Here is an 11,242-nt window from a genome sequence, read left to right on the forward strand (position 1 = left end):
GATAAAGCCCATATAAAAGAGATTTATTGTACCCAATCCCAATATAAGAGGCCAATGATTGAACAACCTAAAGTTGGAAGTCCTCCTATATGTTCATAGCTCTAACAACAACAAAAAATCTACTTTTTGTTTCTCTATTAACAAATCATTTTCTCGTCAATTTTACTCTATTTTAACTTTATCCACAAAAATGCATTTTTGTTGGACAAATATACTTGTTGTTGGTCTAGGTCCAATATTGTAATCAATGCAAATCTTTAGTTATCCCTCAATGAGTATATTGTTGGCCCAATCAATATAAAGTTATTTTTATTTAGTGAAATCCTTAATCCTTGGAGGATAATATCTAGTGGTGACTTTTTCTATTTGAAATCTTTAAGTTTTTCCTTTTCTAAAAAAAAATGTGGAAAAGTAAGTAGTGATCCATTTTTGTAATCCTAAATATTTTAACCATGATTTTCAACATAAATTGAAAAGAGTTTATAACAAATATAAACATAAATACCTAAAATTTATTGGATTAATTCCAATAGCACTTTCTTATTATAAAAGTTCATTTTAAATATCTAAAAATAATTTGATCAAATTGTTTACGATTAATTAATTGATCCTTTAGAAAATGTTTGTTAGACTCTTTTATATATATATATATATATATATATATATATATATATATATAATGTTAGTAGAAGTTTGTAACATTGTGAAAGCTTATTACTTTATATGGCATATAAGCATAAAAATAACATCGTTAGATAATTACAAACAATATAAGAATGTAAAATAATCAAATTCATAGCTTGGTCATATTTATTATCATTAAAGTGAGTATGTATTACTTTATTTTAAGTACGGTAGTCATTGTCTCTCTTTGAATTGAAACAACTATTACTTAAACCAACCATAAGCTTGTGTATGCAAATTTTTAATTTTGAGATTGGAATTTCTGTCACAATTTGAAACATAGAAGTGTTGAGAAAATTTTTTGGTATGTTATTATATTGTATTTGAGTGGTACATTTTTGGTAAAGGATTTAATACCAAACATTTTATGGAGAGGGAAGACTCCAATAAAAATGGTTATTTAAGTTTTCATACCAGTATTAATCATCTACAAATACTTCATACTAATAACATATTAGTAAAAAGAAATATTGTATTAGATACAAATAAAATAATAAAAAAATGACATCATAGTGTTGAGGTAAAAATGGTGACAACAATACAACATAAATGACAATAATAATGATATCAATGATGACATCAATAAATGGTTACAACAATCAAGATAATGATGATAGTTGTGTTCATGTTGACAACCAAAAGAGTGGTGACCAATAAATTCTTTGTATACTTACACATAGATCATTTATCTTACAATTTCCTTAAGTTTGCTTTAATCAAATTTGAGGTTAATCCAATCAATAAACTAAAAGTATATTTAATATTTATCATCTTGAGCATATTACTATAACTTATATTCTTCTTGTGAAAAAAAAAAAATAATGAATTGAAGAAATCAGTAGAAATGTTTTTGAAGGATGAATTGAGTTTTAAAGTCAAACTTATCATTCTTGAATAATAATGTTAAAGCTGAGTACGATAACTCAAAGGTTAAGTGTGAGAATTTTGAGACCAAGTGTAATTAGGTTTAGTGTGAGTCTTCTAAGACTCAATGTAGAAGATCTGATGTGGATTTAATAAGCTATTTTATAAATGATTTTGGGATCTATTGAGTGGAGGTTCAGACCTAAGTTTTGGAGAAAAAGAAGCTTCTCATGCAATGGGTGGACAAGTAAAAAGTTTCCTTTGTACTTTCATGGCTCTTAGATATGGTTTCTTCATTTTTGTATTATTTCTTCGTACTCTTTCTCAACCAAGTAGCTAAATCATTCTTTGTTAGGTTTAGATATGACAATGTTAAATCCTCTTGATATAAATAATTTTTTTTTTGTTCTTGAATACTAGTTTTATTTTTATACTTCGTGTTTGCTGTGAGTTACCACCATAACTTTTTCTAGGAATTTCTTTGTTATTCAAATATACTTTTATTATCTTCCTTTGAGATAAATTACCCGATTAATTATCTTGCTAAGAATAGGTCATGATTTATTGATCATTATTTAATCATTAGGCTACATCAAGTTGTTTTCTTGAATTACAGAAGGCATTGGGGTTTATAAAAGGAATTTAGGTTCATTTCATCTAAGAAATTAAGGCTAAAGATAATTTTGATTATTGATACTAATGTTCGAAGTTAAATTATTTGTTTGAGTATTACATTGGAAAAGAGAGGTGCTTACTTTAGTTTAACTCTAACATCTTTATTCTTTTGCCCATATTCAACTTACTGGTTTATTTGTTTTTCACATTTTAGTATATTAGTGACTCATGGTCATTTTTACAACAAAATTTTATAACTTATTTTGTGTAGATAGTAAGAATTATGTATATTTCTTAATATTGTATAATTTTTTGGAAAAATGATATTTAAATTTTCCATTTTATTACTTGTTAAATTTGATAATTTTGTGATGTAACGATAGTCACAACAAACGTAAAAGAATGCTTTCATTATGAGAGTAAAAGTAGAGAAAGAAAATCTTTCTTATCCCATTATTTTCTATCACAACTTTAATAAAATAGAGATTCATTTGATATATATATATATATATATATATATATATATATATATATATATATATATATTATAATAGTATAAAAAATTACACTTTCATGCTACAATATTGTTAATATAGTATATTTCTTGTCCTGTTTTGGTTAAAAGATAATAGGATAAAATAATTTATTAGAAAATAGAATAAAATAATTTATTAGAAAATATGATAAAGTAATTTATTTCCCACTCTTTCGCCACCTATTTATATTACAACTACAATCATTATCAACACATTTATCATAATCAACTTTTGTGGTTTTAGGCTTAATTATTCTTGGTATTCACTTTAGTTGGAAAGTTTCAAATTGGTGTTCGTTTAAGTTTTTGTTTCAATTAAGTCATAAAATTTCAATTAAGTTTTTTTTAACAAAAATGTTAATGGCATTAACAAAATGTCACATGTCAATATAATAATTTTTTAAATTTTATTTTATTTTTTTAAAACAAAAAATCTTTTTTGCAAAAGTTTTTTTGTCCACATCAAGTCCTTGGTATGACACGTGCTATTGTTACTGTCACGTAACATGACAATGTCAAATGTCAATATGAGTTTCAAGTGTTATTGTTTTATTTTAACTTAGTTCCTATATGTTTATTTTTCATTCAATTTAGTTTCACTTTGTTTCAAAATGAAGCAATATTATCTCTTTCCAAATTTATATCAAATTTAATATTTGTATAATTTGAGACCAAATTGACATATGTCATTGTTCTATCACATGACACTTATAATATCACGTGTCACATTAAAGACTTGACAGGTGGACAACAAAAAATTTTGTAAAGAAAAAAAAAACACATATTAACACGTGACATGTTATTAACGTTTGTAATTTTTTTTAAAAGACATAATTTAAACATCATTTCAAAAGTTAGAACACAACTAAAACAAAAATAGACCAAACAAATAATTAAACTTTATTGTCATCAACACGGTAACTGCTACTATTTTCATAATTATTATTGTCACTATTTTCACCATCATTATTATTACTAAGATGAACAACAAATATATAAAATAAATTTATATTTATTAAAAATAGTAAAATAAATAGAAAAAAGAACAACAAATATTTTTTAATAAAAAACAACAACTATTAGAATAATTATATAGAAACCATATAAAAATAATTGTTAGTTTTTAAAAAATAAATAACTAATTACATTATAAAAAGTAAATTAAAAATAAGTAACTGTGAATAGGAAATCTTCTCTGTATAGTTATAGATTGTGCTTTTCTATCTTATATGTATAACCTCTATCATTATCTTCACTATTATCACAACAAACACCACTACATTATCATGACCATGCCTTCAAGATTATCATGACAATCACCACCATTTCTATTATTGTTATCAGGAATTTTGTCAATATTTTCACCTTCGTCAAGATCATTGGTGTTGTTTAATAAAGCAATATTACCATTATTTTGCAATTATTATTTTCATGTTATTATTACTTCATCTCCTAAGTATACTTAATTTTAGTTTTACCTATAATAATTTAATTACTAGATAAAAAAATCTTTTTCAATCATTTCAAACTTCTACCCCTTATTTTATTTGTATGGTTTATTTTTTTATTTAAATTTGTATGCTTGATTTAGCTAATTGTTTCTCTCTTTCAATCGATCTTTAATTTTATATTAAAATAATTTTCAAATGAATATATTAATAATTTTAAATAACATTATAGCATATAATAATTTTGTTTATTTAATTATAAATATTCTTTTAATTCACTGATCTCAAATAAGTTTTTATTAAAGTTTGTAATACAAAGAAAAAAAAAGTAAAAAACTATTATGAAAATAAAGAGTTAGTCTGAATGTTGTGGCTACAACTGAATAAAATTCTTCGGTGTAAATTTGACTTAGATAATTGTGTTCGAAAAAGGTTTGTGATTTTATTCTTTTCAAAGTTGCATGAATGAACTTGTAATTTTATCACTGTAAAAGTTGTATTTAGAAAATTTGTAACTTTTTTTTATGAAAGTTACACTTTGAATAATAAAATGCTTTTATTGAATATTAATTTTGATTGTAGTTTAATTTTTTTCACAATAATGTTATTATTGGCTTAACAAATTTTCCTAGAAGATAATATTAAATTCAATATCGTCCATTCTATTGATGACTCCCATAATGTACGAGCATATTATATACATATAAATTTATTACTTTTTTTTTTTATTTTCTTTATATTTAGAAAACCCCATTGGTCATTCTACGTTTTTAAAAGGTTGAATTTGATCCTATTTTTGTAAAAAAAAAAAAAAAAATCAATGATATCCTTTTCGTCTAAATCAACGTGCTGACAAAAAGAATGTGCTGAAATTACGTTCGAATCAAACGTACCCTCTTCCATGCTGGAATCACCTTGATTTGGACAGAAAACTAACGTTGATTTGTTAAGACATTAGGCACTAAATTAAATCCTTTTAAAATAAAGAGATAGTTAAGAAAATTAATTTTGAGCCTAATATAACTTCACAAATATACGTTTTTACGCTGGAATTAGCCTGGTTTAGACAGCAAAACTATCAGTTTCAAAGTTTAACCCCGTCTTACAAAATAAATTTAAATATATAATTATGATATAATATTAAAAAATAAATTTTAAATCTAATTCTCAATTTTATTAAATATATAAGATTTTAAAAAGAAATAAAAATATGTAATGTTGTAAGATATAATTTCCTATGCTTTCCCTTCAACGTAGGGGCACCCTAGATAGTTAAAATAGTTAAAAAAACGCTGAAAACCAAGCATTCTAATTATAAGGTCAATGCTGCTTCTGGTGAATTTTGTTCTGATATAGAACGTTGATTTTGCAGTATCCAAAAATTTATTAGAATACTACCGTAACTCAGCAAAAACATCATTTTGTAATAAACATAAAATGTATGACAGGAATTTAAAACCTTGAAACAATATATTTGTAAGTCTTTTTCTATATATTGTTTTCAAATTCATTCTTATTCAATATGTGATCAAACTTATATTTTAAATCCTAACACCAACAACTTACCATGATCCGCAAGTTTGGTTATACTTATAGTAAGAACTTCTACAACAGGACAAAAGGGGACAAAGTTCTCTCTGTCTCACTCCTCTTGAACAAGAGAAAAAAACATTTGGCCTACTATTAATCAAACGCAGAAAGGTTTTAGCAGATTTCAATGTTACATAAATGTAATTGCAGAATTTATCGTTGAAACCAAAAGGTTTGACTACTTGACTGAAAGCATGTGTTTGAAGCTTCAAGGTGAACTAGAAATAAGACAGAATTTCAGTACATAAATAAATGTTATAAGTCAATTTCATAACAAAAGCATGTAAGATGGCCACATTATTTTTTCCTAAAGTATTGCTGAGAGTCCAAAATAAATCAGAAAGGAACTTCCATATGACACTAAGCAGCACATCGAGTTGTTACATAAACAACAATAAGTTTGATTCAGATAGAAAAGATAGCTAAATTTTTCGCAAACTCTTGTTTTTAAATTCCAGATTTGGTAATATGGAATTAAAAACCGTTAGTAATTAAAACCACCATATTAGAATTGAAATCCAGATTTATCAATGTTGAGTTAAAAAGTGCAGGACTGCATCACTGATGGGTCTTTACACTTTGATAAATCTTTCGAAGAGACTTACAAGGAAGATACAATACACCTGGTTCAACCTCACAAAATCAATTTGTAAAATAAAATTGTATCTACTTGTATATTTTAGATTAGTTTCATTGTTAGTCCATGTGAGATTTCCAACATATTCTCTTATCTGTACGTGAAACTAAACACTAACGTAGTTTGAAAGTGACCTGACAGCAAGTGGAGCAATAGGTCCAACAAACATCGAATCTTCATCGAATCTTAAGAACCACACACATTCACACCAATGATGTCTCAAAAGTGGTGGTAAAGCAACCTCCTCCACCAAGTTTTGTCCCTCGAGAAAGTTTCCTGAGAAGCTGAGGTATAATCTATTTCAATTTGAGTCTATAATTCCTGACTGTGAAGAGACTGAGTAATAAAATCTGTCATATTGAAATTGTATTGCATCTACAATCTTATCTGTTCTTAAAAACAATCTTCAAAGCTTTAAGTTTGTTGGACAGAATGATATAGGGCATTTCAAAACAGGCATGTTCTGAATGAGAGACAAAACACTAATCTTCTGCAATTCACTTTCTAAGGGATTCAAAAGAAGAAAAATGAACAATTTCAAAAACAAGAATAGGAATGGTATGAATGGTTTCTGGTGAATGTACAACTAATTGCGATAACTGATTTCTACAGTCATCCTTGCAAATGGATCTTACTGATCTCCTTTTCTCTCTGAATACAAGACATTTATAACTAATTTATGCTAAGTTAGTTAATTTAATCATCTATTATCTTTATTTTGTTTGTAACGGTGATATATTTTTAAATTACCCTTAAATAGTTGGTCTAGACCTATATCTAAAAATATACATTTTTTAATGTTCACATCTTTTTTCCAGTTTTACTTTTTAAATAAATAAATTTTACATTAAAATTATTTTACCATTCAAATGATGGTTATCTTTTTAAATTTAATGACTTTCTCAATTTGATATTTTTTTAAATTTAATAATTTTTTAATTAAAAAGTTACCTACAAAATAAATAAAAAATTTTTATAATAAAATTATAAAAAATATTTACATTTAATTATAATAAAAATGTTATTATTAATTTTATTATTTTTTACTATCATAACAAAAATATACATAGCAATGCTATGTGTTTTCCTGGTGTATATAAAATGAATAATTATACAATTTTACTTTTTAAAACAAAAATCTTCACTTCTCCCAACTTTATACAAAATTTTAGTGAAGGATACTTTAGTAGAAAAAAAATAATTCAGACTCTTACAAAAAGGATAAAGAAATTTAAAATAACGAGTAATATTAGTTATTATATTTATTTATGTGATGTTTTATAATAATATTATTATAGTTATTAAATACGACTGAAAACACAAGTATTAAGCTAACACCCACATGTATGTTTATATTTTTTTTATGATAAATAAAAATAATAAAATTATTATTATTGTCATAAAATAAAAATATTTTTTGTAAATTTATTATAAGTAGTTTTATGTGTTTTGTAATAAAATTATTAAGTTTGAAAAACATATCAAATAAAAAATATTGTTAAATTTAAAGAAACGCTAAGTTGGTAATAAAAAATTTATTTAAAAAATAAATATAACATAAAAATATGAGTATCCTTTATATAGATAATAATTGTAAAATTAAAATAATTTTGTAAATTTATTGTTTGTAGTTTTTATTTATTTTGTAATAAAATAGTCAAGTTTATAAAGATGGCCAAATATACATTTACAGACATTGTCATTCAAAAAATAAAATTGATAAAATAGTTATTTTAATTTGAAAAAAATATATTTATTTAAAAGGTAAAATTAGAAAACAAATGTGAACACTAAAATAAAGAATTTGCTTTATATACAAGTATATATATATAATTATTGAATTTAAAATTATTAATGTACGTTTATTTAACACATATGTTTTTATATATATATATATATATATATATATATATATATATATATATATATATATATATATATATATTTAAGTAGTTATTCGATTCTAAAATTCATGATCTTTTCAATTTTGTATTCTCTAAGATCTCTTTGTGGTAGTTTCGTAAAAGTTTTTTTTTATTTGAAATGTATGTTAATAAATGGATGTGATTTTAAACTATCTTTGAATTACAATAATGTTATATTTAACTTAAAACTTTAGAACAATATATTTACGATTTTTCTTTTATATTTTGTTGATTTTTCTCTTTTTTATTCATTTTTATTTTTTTTAATTCACTTTTATTTAATGTAAGATTTTAATTTCATCTTAAATTCTTAATAGACGGTTTAATCTTTATGTATAGAATCAAATGGTTAAAATTTAAATTTTGCATGGCTGATTAAATTAAGGTGAGTAAATTTTTATATTTTGTTGTGTTTTTTGTTTTTATTTGACTTAGTTATTAATGACTAAATTATTTCTACTTTTTCTTGAAGATATGAGGCTAAGTTTCACTTTTAACCACAACAAAATTTGGGAACATTTTCTTCTACATCCCAAACATAAAATAAGCAAACAATCTTTATTAGTTAAAATAAGTTAAACATAAAATTTATCTCTGAATGGTTTTTTTCTTAAAACAAAAATTACTTCAATGACAACAAATTATCATGGATTGGAGTTTTCAAAATGCAATCTAATTCTAATCGAATAAAATATTGAGTGTAAAATTCAAATTTATTTTCACTATATCACACATCGATTTAGATTTTTTAAATCTAATTTAAATTGAATTGAATTGATATTATATTCATATTTTCAATCACATTAAATCCAATGTGGACTATTCTAATTGATCTAATATAGAATCAACTCAACGTAGTTTGATATAGTCATGGACTAATGTAAATTTAATGTATCCATCGAACATGAACACAATTTAACTTTGCTCAATTTGGAGCTAGACTAACTCAATTTGACTTGGATCTTAACTTATTCAGTTTGACTTGAGTTTGTCTTGATTAGGCTAGGCTCAACCTTGTCTTGATTGGGTGACGTCAGACTTGGTCTGAATTGGATAAGGGCAACCTTGGTCGTAATGGGGCAAACCCAAGCTGAATCTAAGCTCAAATCAGATGAATTTGGTTTCGTTCGACTCGAGTGAATATGAAATTACCTAAACTTGGCTTAATCTGGATCCATATCAGTTCATCTTGACACGAGTCAAGGTCGATTTGGCTCTACCTAGACTTGAATTGATTAAGTTCGACTTTGTTCCAAACCAACTTAATTTGACCTACACTCAAATCACTTGGTTTGACATTAACCTAGATAGATTCAACATGATCTTGCATGAGCTCAACTTAATTCTACCTTATTCAAGTTTGATCGCACTTAACATTTTGTAATTTAAAATGACATAGTTATACTTTAGTTTTGAATTTTCAAATCCAAAAAATATATTCAATCTATATACAATCCAAATCCAATTAAATAAATTAAATTTAAAAATTAAAAATATAAATTTGTTTAAAATTTAATTTAGATGATTATGAATTAGATTTGATAATTTAATTCTTTTTCTCACATCAGGAATCTATATACAAATTTTTCCTATGGTCGATTGAATAAAAAAGAAATTATTTTTTGTGATTCCAAAATTGTACACTTCAACGACCATGTGTTACACTGTGTTGGAAGTTTTTGGAAGTTTCTAGGATTCAAGTTAGAGATTTAGATTTTGATTAGGCATTTAAAAAGTGTGGGATTTGTGGATATTGGTAGGTAAAATTTACAAGAGATACAATTTTATTTATAATATATTTTATAATGTAATGTTATTTATAATATATTTTATAATATAATTTTATGTTAAAATCGAATTTATATTTTAAATAAGCATGTACTATCTTTTCTGAGTCGTGTCTTTACTCTACAGGACTATATTCAACAAATATGCATTTACATTATTAGACAATAATATTTTGTTGCAAGACCTTTACACAAAAAAATCACAACCATGATTGAAAGTTAGGAACTTTTGACAATGAAATGAGAAGCAATGTTGTGGAGCACATGAGAAGGGTCCCACAAAATAATGACCTACAATCCTAGCAACATGATTTATCACTGGCCCCACGAATTCAAGCTCTGGGACACTGCCCTATACTGGGGTACCAATTTTGATTTAGAAGGACAGTTTCCTTCAAACTCATGAAGTCTGGGCAACCAGAGAATGATGTGTGGTCATAGTTTGTACACTTAAGACTCTCGTCCCTAACCCCAACCGACAGCCAAAGAACCAACTTAAGAGACAACCAATATGCCAAATACTAATATTTCTTCCCTAATTTATACTTCATGTTTTAGTTTTCTAAAACTGTTTTAAATTATGCTTCTTGAAATATAATTTTGGAGAGGAGAAAGAAAATATGGAAGTGACAATATGGATGAAAAATAAATTTGTATACCGGACATTGGTGAAATTGCTTTTCAATGTTGATTAAAAACGTTCAGATTAATCAGTCATTAATATGAATATTTTACTTTTTTTTTTTAAATTATGGCCATGGATGAATATTTGTAATGTCTTTATTTTTAATTACTATAATATTTCTATTTTATTTGATATAATTTAAAACATTACTTCACTATATTTTTTTTTGTTTTATTATTATATAAAAGACAATAGACGAAATTAATTCTTGATAGTATACAATTTTTTAAATATTTAATAAATATTTAAGGGAGATAAATTTGATATATGTTTCATGTTAGAGAAGGAAACAAGAACATAACCAATCAAATAAAAAAAATAAAGTAGATGAAAATGATTCTCCATTATTTTATTCATAAAAATTCAACTACACTTTTCATTTTATAAAAGTCATTCTTTCTAAAAAGTTTTCTTTGGTTTCTATCCACTTTTTATCTCATCTTTCATCTATTTGACAATCAGAGACTATTAA

Source organism: Vigna unguiculata, chromosome 2, assembly GCF_037176805.1.
Source record: "Vigna unguiculata cultivar grain cowpea cultivar isolate G323 ecotype 2 chromosome 2, ASM3717680v1, whole genome shotgun sequence".
Classification (NCBI taxonomy): domain Eukaryota; kingdom Viridiplantae; phylum Streptophyta; class Magnoliopsida; order Fabales; family Fabaceae; genus Vigna; species Vigna unguiculata.